Genomic DNA, 19,699 nt, shown 5'->3' with positions numbered 1-19,699 from the left:
TCACTGGCTCAGTGGTCTGGGGACAGGGACCGGAAAAATGACATTTTCCATTACATCGCCTGGAATAATATTCCCAAACTTCAATTTAGATCCCTCCCCCATGCCACCAAAGAATGTCTTTGCTGTTTATTTTAGACTGTAATCTAGAGCTGGGCCGGCAGTACATAGGAAATCTGACCAGCCAAGGTGAGAAGAGGTTAAATCCCTCTCTACCCTTTAAAAATCAAGCAAGTTACTTTTATAGAGTGACCAACTCATGCAGTTTGCCCAGGACTTTCCTGGTATAAGCAGCTGGAAGTCCCACATCCTGGGAAAACTTGGGCAGTTGTTCCCCCTTCTCTAAGCTTTATTGTTCTCACCCATAAAATTGGTCTAGCAAAATACCTAAAGCACCTCCCTCATAGATTTGCTGGGGGAAGTAGGTGAACTAATATATATAAAATGCTTAGCACAATAAATAAATATTAATAAAAATGGTAGCTAATATAATTATTACCAATATCATTATTATTCGGAGGTAGCTTTTCAGAATACCGTGTGTGCATTATATCATGTTGGACAATTTTTTTTTTTTTAAAATATTTATTTATGTATTTATTTTTTGGCTGCATTGGGTCGTAGTTGCAGCACATGGGATCTTTCACTGCAGCGTGTGGGCTCTTCATTGCAGTGCATGGACTTCTCTCTAGTTGTGGCACACAGGCTAATTAGTTGCGGTGCGAGGGCTCTCTAGTTGTGGCATGTGGGCTCCGTAGTTGCGGTGTGTGGGCTTAGTTGCCCTGCGGCTTGTGGGACCTTAATTCCCTGACCAGGGATTGAACCGGCATCCCCTGCATTACAAGGCAGATTCTTAACCACTGGACCACCAGGGAAGTCCTGACAATTCTGAATTGGAATGCAGATGGAAACAGACAAATGTGGACACAATTTCCTGCTCATGCTATGAATGAGAGTATGATATTAGATCTGGTTAGGCCTCAAAATAATGATTTTCAGAAACTTCCTATAAAATAAAATAAAACAAAATAAGTAAAATAAAAAAATAAAATAAAATTCTATGCCCCCTTTCCCAGAATTATAGTCTTTCTATATATAACACAACAGGCTTCTGTTTTATTTGTAATTTCCTTTTTATTCTTATTGAAATAAAGTCATTTTAACACTTTTTGGCCTAACCAATGAACACGATTTGGGTTACTGGTAATAGTAAATATCATAAGGCTGTCTCCTTGAGCAGGAAGAAAGAGATGCAAATACCTGGGGTACATGTGCATTTCATGCTACCTCGATTATTGACTAAGTGCCAGTTAAATTTCCCTTAATTCTACCTGAGAAGACGTGGTCTCCACTGATTTCTAGAAGAGTTAATTTTAATTAAAATATTTTTCCATATATTCAAATAGCATGCAAATATAATAATATTCACTGTTTGATAATGTACAGAAGTAACGTGTCTCTATGTACAAAGGCAAGTGATATGGGTTTTTGTGATTTCCTTAAATAACATCATTTTATATATTTTCACACTCACAGCTATACATAGTCACAAAATGTTCAACTTTTAAACTATCCCATTTAAAATGACATTCTTTATTTTTATACTCTGTAGAATTTATACTCGAAATAGCATTTCCTTGTCCTCCCATCACCACCCCCTTTTCAATTCCCAACTTGGGAACATTTCGACCATCCTTTCTGGCTGGGAGGAAGTCGGAGGATTTCATCTCAGAAATGTTCAGCTTCCACCCCAGCTGGGCGTGCTCCCTGGTCCCTCCACCCTCCTCCTCAAATCGCATCGCCAGCTTCCATTTCTACGGAGGACACAGAAAAGAGGGGCAGTTGGTGCAAATGTGGACAGCTTCATCCTCTTCTGCCTCCACAATTTCCTTTAATAGCAATAACTGATATTTACTGAGCATTCACTGTACTTACGCTTCATCCTGTCTAGTCCCCCAAATAGCCCCAGTGTGGAAGCACCATTATGACCCCTTTTCTAAGACTGAGGAAACTGAGGGTTAAAAAGGCTACAGAACTTGCTGAAAGTCACTCCCCTAAGAAAGACCAGAAATGGGATTCACATCCCTGTCCTTTGCTCAGAGAGATTGGTTGGTCTCTCAACCTTGGTGTCAGTGTTTATTGAAAATACCCTCGGGGTATCTCTTCACAGTAGTCAACTGAAATCCCACCACCAGAAATTACCAATATTAAAATATTGGAGGGCTTCCCTGGTGGCGCAGTGGTTGAGAATCCGCCTGCCGATGCAGGGGATGCGGGTTCGTGCCCCGGTCCGGGAAGATCCCACATGTCGCGGAGCGGCTGTGCCCGTGAGCCATGGCCGCTGAGCCTGCGCGTCCGGAGCCTGTGCTCCGCAACGGGAGAGGCCACGGCAGTGAGAGGCCCGCATACCGAAAAAAAAAAAAAAAAAAAAATATATATATATATATATATAGGATATTTTCCTTTTAATTTTTAAATAAATTATATTAATTTCTTTGAGAGTTATGATAATGTTATATGTACAAATTTTTATCCTACTCTTCCCCCTTAACATTACATTTTGAGTATGCATTTTTTTAAATGGTACATATCAGACCTACTTTTCATTCCCATGGCACACAAATTACACCTACAAAGCAGGTGTGAATTAGAAGTAAAGATACAGATATAATTTCCAGCCTGCCAGAGCCTTCCTCATGACGCTTCCAGTCAATAACCCCCCCGCCAATACAGCCACTACTCTGAAATCTACCACCACAGATTACTTCATTTATATAAAGTTCTACTCTTGAATTTCATGTAAATGGAAGAATACAATATATTCTTCTTTGTGTCTGGTTTCTTTTGTCTGTGAGAGTCATCTGTGTTATTACAAGTAACAGTATCATTGCATGAAGTTTTCACACAATCATCTTTTGATGTTACTCCTGCTATAGCTTCCCAACTAGTTCAACCAAATCTGCTCTTGACCTCTATTTCTTTCTCTTTTTTTTGTGGTACGCGGGCCTCTCACTGTTGTGGCCTCTCCCGTTGCGGAGCACAGGCTCCGGATGCGCAGGCTCAGTGGCCATGGCTCACGGGCCCAGCCGCTCTGTGGCATGTGGGATCTTCCTGGACCGGGGCACGAACCCGTGTCCCCCTCATTGGCAGGCGGACTCCCAACCACTGAGCCACCAGGGAAGCCCTCCTGACCTCTTTCCAATAAATTTTCCATACGGATGACAGAAATGTCTTTCTATAAAATAGATATGATCTTGTCCACTCCAAAATCTTTGCCTGAAGGATGAGGAAGCCATCCCTGACTCCTTTTACACACTCTTCTTCTTGTCAAAGCTCCTGTAGCTTCTTTCTTTGAACTTGCCTTGTCTTGAACGATAGGCCTGCATGATCATCTGTAGTCTCTCCCACTAGGCTATAACCTCCAGGAGGTCAGATTCTATCTTGTTCATCTATGTATACCCAATGTCTAGGGTGGTGCCTTATACATAACAAAGAAATATTTGTTGAATGAATAAACGACATGCCACTAGTTTCTTATTTGCATTGCTGATGGAAATTCTAATTGTCCTTACTTCATGGCCACACTAATTTTCCTGTTGCATACCTCTAATCGTATTATTTCCCCCAGGCTATGACCTCCACATTGCCTGCACAATTAAGTACACATTTTCACTTAGCATTTTAGGATTCTCAAAAAGCCTTCCTGGACCTTTACTATTATCCTTGTGTAGCTCATGCTGTAGACCAAAAGGAGTGATTGGCTCCCCCTTGAACCCATCTCAATCTTCCCAACCCTGCACCTTTGCACCTCTTAGTCAATCCTTCTACCCAGAATGCCCCGTCAACACCAAGCAATCCTTCTAGTTCATCTCATTGTCACCTTCTCTGTAAAATAACTCTTAATCCTCTCCACAAAATGTTAACTCTCCTCTCAACCAACAGCATGAAATACCTTTTCGAGTACTACAATGTGCCTGTACTTTTCTAAACGTTTCATGTATATTAATCATTCAATCTTATGAAATGAGCATTGTCGTCACCCACACATTATGGATGAGGAAAGGGAGTCACAGAGATATTAAGTTTACATAGATTTCCTTATTAGAATGTAAATATATCAGGCAGCAGCTCTGCATCTTGCCCATCTTTGTCGCCTCCATCTTGCCAGGCAAATACGTGGTATGTGAGTAATGTACCAGGCACTGCACTTTACATACGTGATCTCATTTAGCCGTGCTCTTGGGGGTGTATTTATTTTGCAGGTGAGGAAACTGAGACTAAAAGGTAAGGAGTTTGCCTAGGTGACACAGCTAGTCAGGGGCAAGGAGAGGATTCAGCCCTGGGTCTGTTTGTCCTTAAAGCCAAGTACTTACCACTGTGCTCTGTGCCTCACTGATACCCCTGGGGTATTGGTATTCTGAGTCAAACCACTGCTCCTGGGCCAGCTGGTTCCTCACAAGCAGGACTCTGCACCCTCAATGTCCTGCTTTTCATGCGTTTCAGATTCCGGTAAAATGTAGTATGATGCAAGCCATCGTCCCTGCGAAATGCACGCTATGGAGTAGAGGGACAAAGGGGTCTCTCTGCTCCAGGGGCCTGCAGGGGCGAAGCCCCGCAGTGCAGAGCAACAGGTGCCTGACTTAAGTGGCGCCAAAAGCGAAAGGTGGGACTGCATGTAGCGACTGCAGCGAACCCCTGTTCATTATCTACAGCAACGCTGAAATTCCAGCCCGCTTCTCGCCAGTCCTTTAATCACATCTCCATATCCTTCTCTACCATGCGTTCAAAAATGACAAACTCCTTCCATCATTAATTGAAGCAAGAAACAGTCTACACTGTTCAGCGGGCACGAGGGGGATGGAGTGGGAGTAGGCGGAGTGGAGGGAAGAAGAGGACAAGACAGGGAGAAAATAGAGAGGAGGGGAGGAGAGAGAAGAGGAGAGGAAAAGGAAAAGTGCAGACTGTGTTGTAAAGACCACCCAGATGGTTTTGTGCTACTCTGGGGGGATTATTTATAGCATTCCTCTCTCATTTGCACACAAAGCAAGGCCCTGCCTGCTGCCAGTGTGCATGGGCATGAGCACGATCCCGACACCACAGCTCTCCAGCTGAAAACTGTGTGTGGTTTCTTCATGTGTGCCCTGTTGCTTTAAACCTCTCATTTTTAGATCAGAGGGTTACCGTGTACGAGCCCTGATTGGTCCTGGTGCAGCCTGGAGCCTCCGCAGTTTTATGCTGCTCCCTCCTGGGTCCCTTAACTCTGAGATCCCCAAGCAGACTCTGTGGCTTTGAACTGGCCTCCTTCCTCACCAACCCTGAGCTGGAGGGACGGGCCGTACTTAGCAACATCTCTAAGGCATAGTCAAGACTCACTTCACACCACTTTGATCTACATTACAAGAGAATTATGTTCAGAATGTGTGTGCTAGTGGAGATCGATTCTTCTATTTCCCTGGGGCCTCCAACCCATTTAAACGACTGCAAAAGAGACCTGCTGCCTTAGGAAAGCAATCCAGACTTTGCAACAGCTTTTCCCACAGTAAATCCGATTTCTGCAGGAACCAGAAGCTCTCCAGTGCTGAGTGTGTGGGCGTGTGTGCATGTACACGGAATTCGTGTTTCCCTGGAATCAAACTACCAGGAAGCCGACATAAGGAGAAAGTTAGCACTTTTTATGAGAAAGCGACACAGGACAAATTCTCGTTCAACTGAGGAATAAACAATCTGACCTCAGGAATTTATATTTTTTAAACATTAAGTGTCAGATAAAATATCTGGTGTCTCTTTTAATGGGAGGTAATAGGGTTTAGGGAAGAATTATAGAGGGATAGGAAATTTAACATTTTCTAAGATTTATTAATCACTAAATTTCCTTCTGTACAACGGACAGTGCCTTTCCGTTCATAATGATGTGCTTAGCTCTGTGAGCCTGCAATGTGCTTTACCGTTTAATCGCCCCCAAACTCCGTTTTTTTTTTTTTAATAAGATTTTTATTTTGGAATAATTTCAAGTTTACAAAAAAGTTGTGAAGATTCCATAGACAGCACACCCTCACCCAAGTTTCCCCTAATGTTAACATTTTAACATTACTTGGTCAAAACTAAAGAAGCCAACATTACCCTTGTACGTGACTAGTAACCAAACTTCAAAGTTGATTTGGATTTCACTAGTTTTTCCTCTAATGTCCTTCCTCTGTTCCAGGATCTAATCCAGGACACACATTGCATTTAGGGTCTCCCTAGTCTCCTCTAGTCTATGATGGGTTTTCAATCTTTCCTTGCTTTTCATGACCTTGACAGTTTTCAGGAGTACTGGTTAAGTATGTTCATTAAATGTCCCTCAAATTGGGATTTGTTTGATGTTTTTATATTGATTAGACAGAGTCTTTTTTTTTTTTTTGGAAGGAACACCACAGAGGTTAAGTGCCCTTCTCGTCACATTTTATCAGGGGTACCTGATACCCACATGACATCCAGGGGGACGTTAACCTTGATCACTTTGTTAAGGTGGTGTTTGCCAGGCTTCCTCATGGGAAAGTCACTATTTTTCCCTTTTCCTTTTCTCTGTTCTTTAGAACTGGGTCACTAAGTCCAAACCACACTCAATAGGATGGGGGCTGTAAGCCCACCTCCTGGAGAAGGGAGTATATTATTTGGAATTCTTCTGCAAAGATATATCTCCCCTTCCCTACTTATGTATCCAGTTATTCATTTATGTCAATATAGAGTTGTGTATATGTATTTCATACTTTGAGTTATAATTCAGTACTACGTTACTTATTTTCTTGCTCAGATTTTTTCAGCTTTGGCCACTGGGAGCTCTTTCGGGTTTGCCCTGGGTCCTTTTGACACAGCTCCATTCCATTGCTTTTTTTTTTTTCTTTGCTTGTTGTCTTTCTTTCTTCCTTTCTTCATTCCTTCTTTTTTTCCTTTCTTTCTTTAGAATTTCCTTACTTTCTGGTAATGCCAGATGATCCAGGGTCATCTTGTATTTTTCCTGCCCCATCCCTACAATCCACCACTTTCGAAGGAGACCTGGTTCCTTTTATTGGAGGATGGTGTTTAGAAACTGAGATCTGGTTGCTGGGTGTGCCTGTTGTTACTAGGATGGCATTGCTTCTAGATCCTCCTAGAGGAGAGTTTAGTAAAGTATATTTGTATGTATGTAAGCCATGAATCTACCCATCTGTGTGTGTGTGTGTGGACGTGACTTCATACTGATGTCTCCAACTTTAGTATAGTATCACAGGGCCAAACTCTATTTTATAGGTATAGTTATCAAATTTTACCTCTGAGGCTTAAGGTATTGACCCAGGTCTCATACCTAGTGAGTAGAACCTGAACTCAACCTGCAGCTCTTCACATCAGCACACCTGTGTTTGGCATAAATTATGAAGCACATTCAGAGTAGCCAGTCCTCAGTGTCAGAAAGTAAACACGGCTCTGGTTTTAGCTTTAATGAAATATTATGAAGAGCTTAATTTCCAAGAACCTTGCACAAGTATCCCAACTTTCTCATTACCAGTTAAATCATATAGTCAGTCACTCACATAGTCAGTCATGCCTCAACAAACATTTCTCAAGCACTTACTGTGTGCCAGCCCTGCTGCGAGGCACCCTGAGTAAGCTATCTCTTTTGACCATCACGTATCTGCAGGACAGATATGATTCCCCCATTTTATTTATAAATAAGTCTACTGAGACCTAGAGGATTAAAAGCCTTGCCTAATGTCCTGTAGCTTCTACAGAATGATTCCGTTTTCTTTTTTCCGGCAGCAAATATTTATAGAGAATGAATTATGTAGGACAGTATCCCGGCAAATGAGGTGGGCAATCGCGATGCAAAGAGTGATTCTAGACAGGGAGACCAACTTGTAGACAAACTATGATGAAGAGACAAGTAGGTGCAAAGAGGAACAGAAAGCTCAGCAGAGAAGGGCTGGGCCCTCCCTGGAAGGAGTGGAGGTGACTGTCTTCAAGGTGGAGTAAGTGTTGACACGGCACTCTAGGCCTTGCCTGTCTCTGCGCCTTGTTCTTGGGCCCTTTGCCCAGAACCCTTCCAGTTCTCTGCACGGTCAGCACCTTCTCCTCCTTCAGCTTTCTGTTGAAATGTCCCCTCCTCACAGGTGCCTTCCTCAAACCGCCCATCTGAAGAAGGTCTCCTTTGCTCTCACATAACACTGTTTCTTTCATAGCACTTGAGGGCAGGGACCATGTGTTTCTTGCTCACGATCATGTTTCCAGGACTGTGCAATGCCTGGCACAGTGTAGGTGCTTCATAAGATTTGTTAAATGAAAGCTAAGATGGGAAGGGCAGTTCTGAACATGTATGTGCTTCACTTCCTTTCTTGTGAGGATTTATCTGGTCTCAATGGAATATACCAGAGTGTAAAAGGTTTAGCTTATTTTAGAATGTGAAGCAGTTTTCAGAAATATGTGTGGAGTCCCACCTCAGTGCATCTGGTTCAGTATTTCTGGGGTGAGCCTTGCACTTCTACAAAGCTTCTGATGAGCACTAAAGGGTGAGAAGTGTTGGCTCAAGCCTGAAAGCTGCCATCAACAAGCCTGAAAGTTTTGTCTCTTCTCCTGCTACTGGCCTTTTCTTTGTCATCTCGTAGCTTCCCAGACACCCAGAGTCACGTGTCTCCACTTATCCCCTAGCATTATCCTTGGTTCCTTGATTTCTGCCCCTTTTCTCATGGATTCATTAACAAACTCTGTTTGTGGGTTTCTAGTCTCCAGTCCCCTGGGAATAAGGCCTCATAGAAGGGCTGAGGGAACTGGAGGTTTTAGAAATAATCTATTTAGAGTTCACTCCTTTTTTATGGATTTTCTCCTAACAGTATGCTAATTGGGCAAGGTTGCACTGAAATGATCTACACCCAAGGAAGAAAATGAGGATACCTATTAACCTGCTCAGGTCTCTCCCATTCCAAAAATTAAATTAAAAAATCAACCTCCCAAGACCCCCATTCCTCTCCAGCTACAATCAAATTTCTCTGCTGCCTCTAATTGAGGGGCATTTCAATAGGGTGGTTATGAGCACAGGTCTTAGAGCCAGAGCACCTGGGCTCAAAGCCTGGCTGCATTTCTTACTCTGTCTCTCCTGAAGCAAGTTGCTCAATCACTCTGGGCCTCAGTTTCTTCATCTATAAAATGGTGATAATACTCAGACTTCATACGGTTGTTGTGAATATTTAACAATTTAATATATAGTTCTATGTGTATTTATACGCATACATACATACAAGTGTGTATATGTATTGTCTGAGGGGGGAGGGGACTGAGTTTTAGGACAGTGCTCTGCTTATAATAAGTACTAATAAGCGTTAGCCGCCGCAGTAGCAGAATCCAGCAACTTTTTAAAAGAGGAGAGCTTTTCTTCACCTCCCATTTGCTTCTCAAGCTACTGCAGGCTGGCCTCTAGCCCCATCACTCTAATGAAACACTTCTCCTTAAGGCCACCAATGACCTCCTAAACATCAAATCTAAAAACCTTTCTTACCCATCATCTGCTGCATTTGACACTTCTTGCCACTCCCTTCCCGAGAAACTCCTCTGCCCTTTTCTGGTTCTCTTTGCACTACTCTGTCCCTTTGAGGGTTACCCTTCCCTTCCTAAGCACCAGGACCCACCCAACCGAGACTCTGCTCACTCGGGCTTCCTCCCTGAGTGATTACAGGCAGGACAGCCTGGTGGCTAAGCACAGAGGTTCAGATGCCAGCCTGAGGGTGTCAGTGACCTTGGCTCCACCGTGTGTTTGCTGAGTGATTTCAGATGTATCACCTCACTTCCTTGTGTTTCTTCATATGTTAAGTGGGGAATATAGTCGAGCTTACCTCCAAGGGCTAATGTCAGGATTACATAAATTAATATGTGTGGAAATTCTTAGAATAGTGACTGGTCATTATAAACATACAGAATGTTTGCTCTTGTAAGCCTCACAAATGAAGCTCAAGACTTTCCTCAGAGCTTCTGCCAGCGCATACAGCTTCCAGATAAATATCCTCGTCTGTAGGTCCCAAAGACGCCTTGAACATAACATGTCAGAAACCGGACTATCGTCTTTTCCACACATCAGCTGTCCCTCCCATATTCCATATCTCAGTTTTGAAACCACCTTTCACCCACCTAAATGGTCCTTTCTAGTCTATTCCCCTTCTCCATCCTCCATTCCACCTGCCTAATTCAGGGGCTTATCATTTCTAGGATGGAGTACTGCAACAACGTTGTAACTGATATCTCTAACTCCAGCCTTGAAATCCTCAAATCCAGGCACCAAAGTGATGTTTCCAAATGCAAATCAGACCATGTTCCCTTTCCTGCTTAAATCCCTCAGAGCCATCCATCAAGGTCAGGACGAAGTCTGAGTTCCATTAGTTAGCCTGTCCCTACCTACCCAGCCTTTTTCTTGGAGAAACTGCCTTATCTACTTCTCTCCAGCACCTCAACACTTCTTATCATTTCCATCACATCCTGCTGGGTCTCACCTCCCAGCCTTGCTCTATTTCCCCCTGTACCTATAATATACCCTTTCCCTGAGTCATCCTTTAAGACCCAGATCAGTTGTCACCTTCTGGTAGAAACCATCTGACACTTATGCTCTCACTCCAGTGAGGATCAGACTCCCTTCCTCATTGTCCCCAAGATACCGTATCCTAACAGCTATCATTGCACTTTCGGTGTTGCATTTTAGTCATTAGTTTAAGTGTCTGGCTCTATGAGAGTGACTGCTGGACTATGAGTTGTAAAGCTGGGACTATACCTGAGCCAGCTCTCTCTCCCCACTGCCTGGTATGCATATAGGAGGCTGGCACACTACTTGTGCACAATAAATGCGTATTGAATGAATGGGCTTACATTTGAACCCAGTTCTTTCTATAAAATAGGACAGTAGTGCCTTGGTAATACCCCTTCTCTCTACATTCCTTCCCATCACTTGCTGGAGTCTGTACTCCCAGAGCATCTTCTTCTTTATCTTTTTTACAGACCCAACCTAAGCCTTAAGATGTCTTGATCCCATTTTTTTTAACAATAAAGTATTTTTTAATTTAAAAAAAAAGATGTCTTGATCCATCTATCTAGACTTGGGCCTTTCCTGCCACTAATCTTCCAGATGACTCATCATGGGCATTCATTCTGTCCTTTCCAGTTCTCCACTCTGACCAAGGCCATAGTTATCTCCCAGAAATGCATCTCTGCATTATTCCCCTACTGAGACAGCCTAGAGTTCATTGTAATAGGAGCCTCAAACTTGAATAGTTTGGGAGGCATGTTCTCAGAGGCTACCACAGTTCTTGGAATCAAATATATGTTCAATAAATGGTGATTTTTTAAAATAAAATGAAGTAATGAATGAGCAGTGAGGTCGAATTGGCAAGAGGATTGGAGTTTAGCATCTCCTCTGTTTAAAACCAAACTGTTGTCTAGTAACCATCAATTATTCCTTTGTTCTTGTTCAAGAAAAGTAATCTCTGACCCCGAGCTCCATTTTGTTTAACATGGTGTGTGTGTGTGTGTGTGTGTGTGTGTGCGTGCGTGTGTGTGTGTGTGTGTGTGTGTGTTTGGGTAAATTTCTTTAACCTATCTGTGTTATGACTTGGCTTTTTTTGTGGCAGGTACATAGAAAATAAAAATGATTAAGTGTTCTCAGTTTAACAGAATCTCTGTGACAAACAAGGAAAGGAAATTTCTTCCTCTGTCATCGTGGTTACATTGAAGCCTCCAAGGTTACTACCATGAACAACTCTAGCAAAATAGTAGCTCAAAACCTGAACTAAATAGAAAAAATTAAGCTTCTCTTCTCGTTCGGTTGTCTGGTCAACCTACCCAACTTGTATTTGCTCTTCTCCTGTTCTCCACCCTAACTCTGTATAGTACGTGAGTGTTTTCTCACAAATCCAGGACTACGAGAAAACAAATTATTACATAAGAAAGAAGGCATTTGTGTGATCGTCAGAGTTTTAGGTTAAGGAAATTTCCTTCTTGAGTGATAGCTATTCTTCAACTGTGACTTGGCAAATCATTAGAAAATCAAATGTTATTTTTGAAGGGAACAAAAATCCGAGAAAGAATAACCTACAGGGCTTCCCTGGTGGCACAGTGGTTGAGAGTCCACCTGCCGATGCAGGGGACACGGGTTCGTGCCCCGGTCTGGGAGGATCCCACATGCCGCGGAGCGGCTGGGCCCGTGAGCCATGGCTGCTGAGCCTGCGCGTCCGGAGCCTGTGCTCCGCAACGGGAGAGGCTGCAACAGTGAGAGGCCCGCGTACCACAAAAAAAAAAAAAAAAAGAATAACCTACAGCTTTGGAACATTTTTTGTGTACCTTGATATTCTGGAAGACTTAATAAAGTTTTCCAAATTACCTCACTTAATAAACTCATAGCTGTGTCTGGAAGACAACCATATCTCTGATAACTGAGGCCAGAAATGGTACTAAGGTGAAAAGAGCCTTGGCTAAACCTGATAGGCTTTCAAGGCATGGACAGTCATTCTCTTCCTCTCATAATAGCATTTACTAAGCCCCTATCGTATGATAGGTACACCTTAGGGGCTGAAAAACAAAAGGCAATTGACAACCACAATCTGAGTGGCTGTAACATACCCAAAGCTGGACTAAGTACTTATCATACATCATCTAAAATCCTCCCACACAATTGCGAAGTTATTCCATTATCCCAATTTTATACATGAGAAACCAAAATTGAAGTAAATTGTTGGTTGTGGAGTTGTTTACTTGACAGTATTTCTAAGGTTCCTCTTTAAGCATCTCAGGAAATTATGAGCAGTGAGATAAATTACAGGAGAATATAGCCATCTAGATGCACAAAAGTCAGCTTAAAAGCTTCAACTGGAACAGAATATAGTATCTAAAAATAAACCCCAATGCATTTGAGATTCTTGTTTTTGATAAAAAAAAGATAGCCTTTCAGATCAGTGGCAAAATACTGGTTTATTCAGTAAATGGGTGGGATTAAAAACTAGCCATCTGGGGAATAAAATTTAAGCTAGGTGTTTATCTATTCCTTATGGCAAAATACATCCCAAATAAATTAAAGGTTGAATCATAAAGAATGGAACCATAAAACAAGAAAAACCTGAGCAATTTTATTCATAATTTGCCCAAAGTCACAAAGGGAAATATGAATACATCTAACTTATAAAAGCCTGGCATACACAAAGTCAAAAGACAAATGGCAAACTGGGAAATGTTTTTGTAATATGCCATACTATAAATTATTTTCTCCATGATTCAAAGAGCTCTTAGAAAATCAAAAAGAAAAAACAGAGCAAAGGCTGCAAAAAAAATTGGTCTATAGAAGAAGAAGATCAAGGGGCCAAAAGTGACGGGGGGATATGATGATCCTTTTCTCATAATTAAAAAAGTGAAAACTAAATAAGATTCCATCTACCTCTTATGTATTCTGCAAAACTCTCTGAAGTTCATTAGACAAGAAATTATCACAGAAACAGAAAGGCTGTAAATATCAGAGACCACTAAATTAAATTGCTCTCTGAAGACTTGAAGGTTTAAAACTCTAACAGAACTTAGAACAACATTTAACAGCATACTTGGATGTATAGTCTGCTATTCAATAATTTCCCCCAGCATTTCAAAGGATTTGACAGACGTTCCAAGCCGTATTTTGGTTTAAGTCTATATTTGGAATCTTGGAGAATGTATCTACTGAGACTTATTTAAAGTCTTTTTTGGGGGTCATTAAGCTCTTAGCAATCCCAAGAATCTTCAGTGGATAGTACTAACAATGCAAATGTTAAGTTACCCTTGACTTCTGATAAGTAGAAGAAATCAGATAATTCCAAGGAAGGTACTTACTTATATGGTATTCAAATTTGGAAATGTTTCTAGCCTGCTTTTAAGAAGTTAAAAAATAATGACAACTATATATCTCTTGAGAATATGCTTTCTTCCCTTAGCTCAAGAAAAGCTAATGACCCTATTGAATTTGAAAAGTTCTAAAAGATACTTACCTAAGATATCTAAAAGATATCTTACCTAATTAATCACCCACATCTGAGCTCAGATCAGAAGTCATTTCTTCTAAGAAGTTTTCCTTGATGCCCCAAGTTAAGTTAGGTCCTCTAGGATTCCTCTTCTTTCATGGCATTCCATGCTTCCAGAACTTATCCCAATTGTAATTAAACGGTTGTACAATAAGATAAATAACTGTAAAATTATTATTTAATGTCTGCCCCATCTGTTAACATGTAAGTTCCATGAAAGCAGATAATCTGGCTGATTTATTTCTCGAGTTCCCTGTGACTTCCCCAGAGCCCAGCACATTTCACTGCATATATTAATTGCTCAATAAATATTTGTTCAATGAGCAGTATTGTATACAGAATAATGGCCTCCCCAAAGAGGTCCACATTCTAGTCCTCACAATCTGTGAATGTTGCCTTACATGACAAAAAAGACTTTGCAAGCGTTAAGGTTCTATAGATGGAGAGATTATCCTGAATCATCTGGACGAGCCCAGTGTAATCACAGGGGTCCTTATAAGAGAAAGGCAGGAGGTTCAGCATGAGAGAAGAAAATGTGACAACAGATATATTGGTCAGAGTGATGAGGCCATCAGCCAAGGAATGGGTGCAGCTGCTAGAAACCGAAAAGGCAAGAAACAGATTCTCCCCCTGGAAAGTACAGAGGGAACCAGCCCTGCTGATACATGATTTTAGCCTCCTAAGACTCATTTAGGACTTCTGGCCTCCAGAGCTAAAAAAGAATAAATTTGTGGGGACTTCCCGGGTGGTCCAGTGGTTAAGACTCCGTGCTTCCACTGCAGAGGGCACGGGTTCGATCTCTGCTCAGGGAACTAAAAATCCCACAGGTTGAGTGGCATGGCCAAAAAAAAAAAAGAATAAATTTGTGTTGTTTTTAAGCTACCAAATTTGTGGTAATTTGTTATGGCAACAGTAGGAAACTAAGATGAAGAAATTGATTAATTGTGTAACATAAGGCAAGACTGATCTAGGAACCTGAACACAAATAGAATAACAGTAAAAAATTTGAATAGTATGTTACAAAGTACTTGACCCAAGACAACCCAATGACTGAACCACACCCACTATCTGATGAACTCAATTATTTGCCAGAAATCATGTGTTTAAAGAGTAGGACAATATCAAATAATAAGAAAAACCCATGGAGTCCAGCCATGGAGAACTTGAGCACATGCCCAGGTACTAGGGAAGAAACTGTCAAAATGAAACAAAATTCATCGTGAGGCCTTGGACAATTCACTTAAACAGTACTGGGTTGTGGACTGCTCAACTATAAAGTAAGGATAAGAACTGTTCATTCGTACCTTGCTGGGTAGGTATATGGCATATACAGTGCCTGTTAGAGAACCTGATACATAGAAGAACCTCTGTAAGTATGTAGTGATGATGGCAGTGGCGGTGGTTAGAGTAAAATCAGTGAATTATATCAGGAAAAGTTGTGGGGTGGGAATAGTGTTATTTAAAATAAGACTTTTTTTAAAATAGGTATTTCCTATAGAAACGGATAAAAGCAGTGTGACTAAATGTACTCAGGATACCAATAGCTCCACAGTGCAGAATTGGTCCAGGAGAAGAAAAGGAGGAAATTTAGCTAATGGTAAAATATGTATGAAGAAAAGACATTTAGTGATATAAGGGAATGCATTCAAAAGTGGTGGTGTTTTCTGTTACTCTTACAGTTCTTTCTTTCTCTCTCTCCTTTTTTGGTCTCTGGAAGAAGAAAATGAAATGAACAGATTTCATTTTTTTCCACGTATCTTAAAGTCATAAAGCTGGGAAATGTGGGAACATGAAAATCAAATTGGACTTTGGTAGAGCTAAATCCTATGCATTGGAAAATAGCCACTGTAGGTTATGGTGGAATGCAGATAAAATAAGAAACCAGCAAATTCCAGCCAGACATGCCACTATTGGATAAAAACTTATATGAGCAAAACCATCATGAGTATATGCTGCTGTGTGCTCTGATGATCAAGCAAAGTGTCGACCTCTCCCCTTTTGTAGACTGCTAGGGAGCCATGCCATGTTGTCCTTGGAATCTTCCACGTCCTTGAATAAAGAAGTGCAATATACATATCCATGGTTCTTTGGGCTGTAAGATCCTAGGCTGAGGGCTTGTATCTCTGTAAGCCTGTGTGATGGCTTCCTCTGCAATTCACTCCTGAGAGTGTTAAATAGACTCTGAAGGGGATTTGAAACGGGAATAAGGAAACATTACAATCAAAGGGAGAAAGTAATGAGAGGCTGGAAAGATTTGGCCGTAACAGATTGCAGGATCACATGAGTACTTCCAGAACCAAGCCCCTCGTTGTTGATGGGGAATCTGCTTATGCCTCAGATGATCGCTCTCAGTGAGTCAGAAACATCATTACAGATTCCAGCTAGGAGAGTTTTATATCCAGCTCACAATCTATTCCCCAACTTTCTCTCCAACCACTGATTACAGTTGCACCCTCCATCCTGAAGTTGTAATTTTTCAGAAGATGGAAGCATGGTCTTCATGCTTTAGAAACAATGGCTTAAACGCTAGATTGTGGACAGTGAAAAGTTACCAAGGAGAGAGAGCGATTATCTTCATTTTCACATTGCTTACCATTTGCCCCCTTTGCCTGTCGTTAAGACAAGCAAGCAAAATTAGCTTTAACAAATGTCTTTGAGTCCTTCCATCCAATTTTACAGATAGAAAACAGACGCTCAGAGGTTACATAATTTAACCATGGCCATCTGCAAGCAGAGCTGGTGGTTCAGGTCTCTGGACTCCAGCACCTTTCCCACCATTGCCACACTATTTTCCAAGAAGGAAGTATGCCTGAAATTTTAATACAAGCCAGATAATATGACTCATGAGGCCATTTAGGCTCAGGGGAATGGCAAGTGTACCTCTTATGGAGTGTGGATGACTTAATGCAGAGAATCACACGGTTGGGGGAGAGCTCTGGCTCTGTATGCCAAGCACCTGCGCAAATGTGTAGAAATTCATGTAACCTAGGGACAAGTGCAGTTGTAAGCATATGATTGATAATGAAAGGAGAAAGAAATGTTCATTCAGCCAGTCATTTCTCTGTGTGATCACTCATTCTACTCATTCATTTCACAAGCACTTATTAAGTATCTATGTCATGCCATGAATTATATATTAGGGATGTAATAGTGAATGACACATAATCCTTCTCATCAAGGGTTTTATAACTTGGGAGAGAAGATTGACGGCAAACTGTGATAAGACTACAATGTAGAAAGTGTTAAGTAATAATTACTCTTATCCCTATTTTATAGATGAGGTAACTGGGTCTTAGAGTGGATGCATAACTTGCCCAAAGTCACGGAGCCAATAAGTGGCACAGTCCAGATTCGATTCAGACCTGTGTGACACAAAAATCCTTGCTTTTACTCCCACTCTGGGAGATGCTAATAGGTGTGCTAGAGAAGAAAATTGTTGTTGTTTTAAGTTTTAAAAGTTTGGGAAATCTGTAAACTAAATGTCCTACTGGGAGAGCCACAGCACATATTAGCATATTCAAGGGTTTGAGCCACTCTGTGGTAAGGAATACTATTTAGAAAGGCATTTCCCAAACATTCAAATGTTTCAGCCAAAGCACACTGCGCTGTATTGACAACGATGGGAAAACAGGCAGAGAATGTAGTGTGCAGGGGATGCTCCGGAACTCAACACAACGTCCCTCGACTTTTCAGGAGTATTGGTGAATTGGACAGGACACATTCACAAAGTGGACCTTCTCGGGTTCTGTGATGTTAAAGGATTGAATTCTGGTACGCTCAGGAGTGAAGGAAATAAGGAAAAATCGTATTTTTAGGCATGAGTTTCTACAGGGAATAATTTTTAGTGATGGGGTTATCTGCTATCAATTATAGCAGCAGTAGATTTGAAAATTACAGAAAGTGCCTTTTGTTCACGTGGTACTTTGACAGCAGTGACAGGCTCCACAAAGGAGAAAGCCCCTGGGACGTGAAATGATTTTAGACGTGAGTTTCTTATTGTCAAAGAGCAGGCATTTATGAGGGGGTTTGAGGGTGGGCAGAAGATCTCTGATCTACTCCAGATCTTTTCTAGAAGTTTATTAGGACAGGCTGTTCCTCTCCCCCAGATTTCATGGCGTAAGTTGATTTACAAATGGAGCAAGGTTTGAACGAAGCCATCCTCATGGACTTGACTGCCCCCTGAAGGCAGTAAGTACATAAATAACTCCAGCAGAAGGCAGACCAGAAGAGTTAAGAGAGAAGGACAAAAGCGCTTTGAGGCCATTTCTGTTAGGTACAAAGACAAATGTAGGAAGCTCCGCTGCTTCTAATTTTTTATCAGATAGTGGAGTGTCGGGCCTTTGGGTGGAATTTGCTGGTCTATTATTATATCTGCTTTCCACTGTATCCTACAGTGGCTATTTTTCAATACATAGGATTTAGCTTTACCAAAGCATTTTTTAAAAGCACTTACGATTTTTTTTTTTTAATGTTGGTTATTAGTGCACTTAATCTGTGGGAGACAGTGGTGCTCTGGTCAAGCCAAGACCCGATAAATCTGCCCTCAGCATTCCAGGGAGGACCCCAAAAGCAGCAACTGTGCCCAGTACTAAAGGGATCAGAAGGCATTTGGTGAAGCCCTTGTCACTTCTTCTTCTTCTTTATTTTTTGGTTGTCTTTATCCCTCACTAAACATTGATCTCCCCTGAGAACTGAGCTGGATTAAAATCAAATCAGTTATCTCGAGGGGATCCAAGTGGCCTCTCCTAAAAAGACATTGCCAATACCCTCTCTCTGCTTCATCTCACTTCTATTTACTGTATTTACTGTACTAGTTCCTGGTGTTTCCTTGCCAGCCCAGAAACTATGGGAGGGCAGGCAGGTCTGTTCACCCCCAGATCTCCAGGGTCCTCACCACATCCCTGTGCTGGGAACAAATCATTTTCTTCTTCAGTAAGAAACAGGGCAACATGTATTGAATTCTTTTTTTTAAAAAGCATGTACTGCTGAATTTGTGTTCATTATTGAATATTTAGAAAACACAGAAAAGAACCAAAAGGAAAAGTTATCAACAACAGTTATTATGGCATATTTCTTTGCAGAATTTTTTTTTGTATGTGTAAAATCTGATAGCCTGTTTTTTTCTTGCCTAGCACAATATCATAAATGTTTTCCTTTTATTTCTGTATCAACTGAGCACCTACTATGTAGCAGGAACTATGCTAGGCCCTGTAGATGCTTGAGATGGACCTTAAAATGCAAAGGGGTATTTCCAAAGCAGAGAAGCAGGGGACCCATAATTAAGGCAGAGGGACTCCACCTTCAATATTGTGGACAATGAACTTTAAGCTAACAAGGGCAGCCAAAAAGGACACCATAATAGAAATTTGCAGCTAGATCTAGTGTCTTATAATGACCCTACCAGAAATACTTACTTGATACAATAGGAAATTTTCCAGGATTTATCAAAATCCCAGAAAAGGACAAAATTGCAGTCAGTAAGGTCAGTTTTTGAATGGGGCCATTTCCTAAGCAGTCTTTCTGTTAAAGACATCGATGTCTTCAAAATGAGGATTGTAATGAACTGTCTTGGCCCTGCTGTCAGCCAATCAGAATGGACACTGGGTGCCATGTTGGATCAAGGTCTGAAGATGCCCACCAGACTGTACCGTGACATTGGCCCCTACGTTGACTGA

General features: G+C 41.4%; 1 protein-coding gene across 2 annotated transcripts in view; it reads left to right on the top strand.

Moving 5' to 3' along the window:
* Positions 1-19,699, top strand: part of AOAH (acyloxyacyl hydrolase) — a 170,150-nt gene that overhangs the window by 28,473 nt on the left and 121,978 nt on the right. The gene's annotated exons all lie outside the window — the stretch shown is intronic.

Source organism: Phocoena phocoena, chromosome 9 (assembly GCF_963924675.1).
Source record: "Phocoena phocoena chromosome 9, mPhoPho1.1, whole genome shotgun sequence".
NCBI classification, from domain to species: Eukaryota; Metazoa; Chordata; class Mammalia; order Artiodactyla; family Phocoenidae; genus Phocoena; species Phocoena phocoena.
Note: the sequence above shows the minus strand (reverse complement) of the source record. Positions and strands in the feature narration are given on the sequence as shown.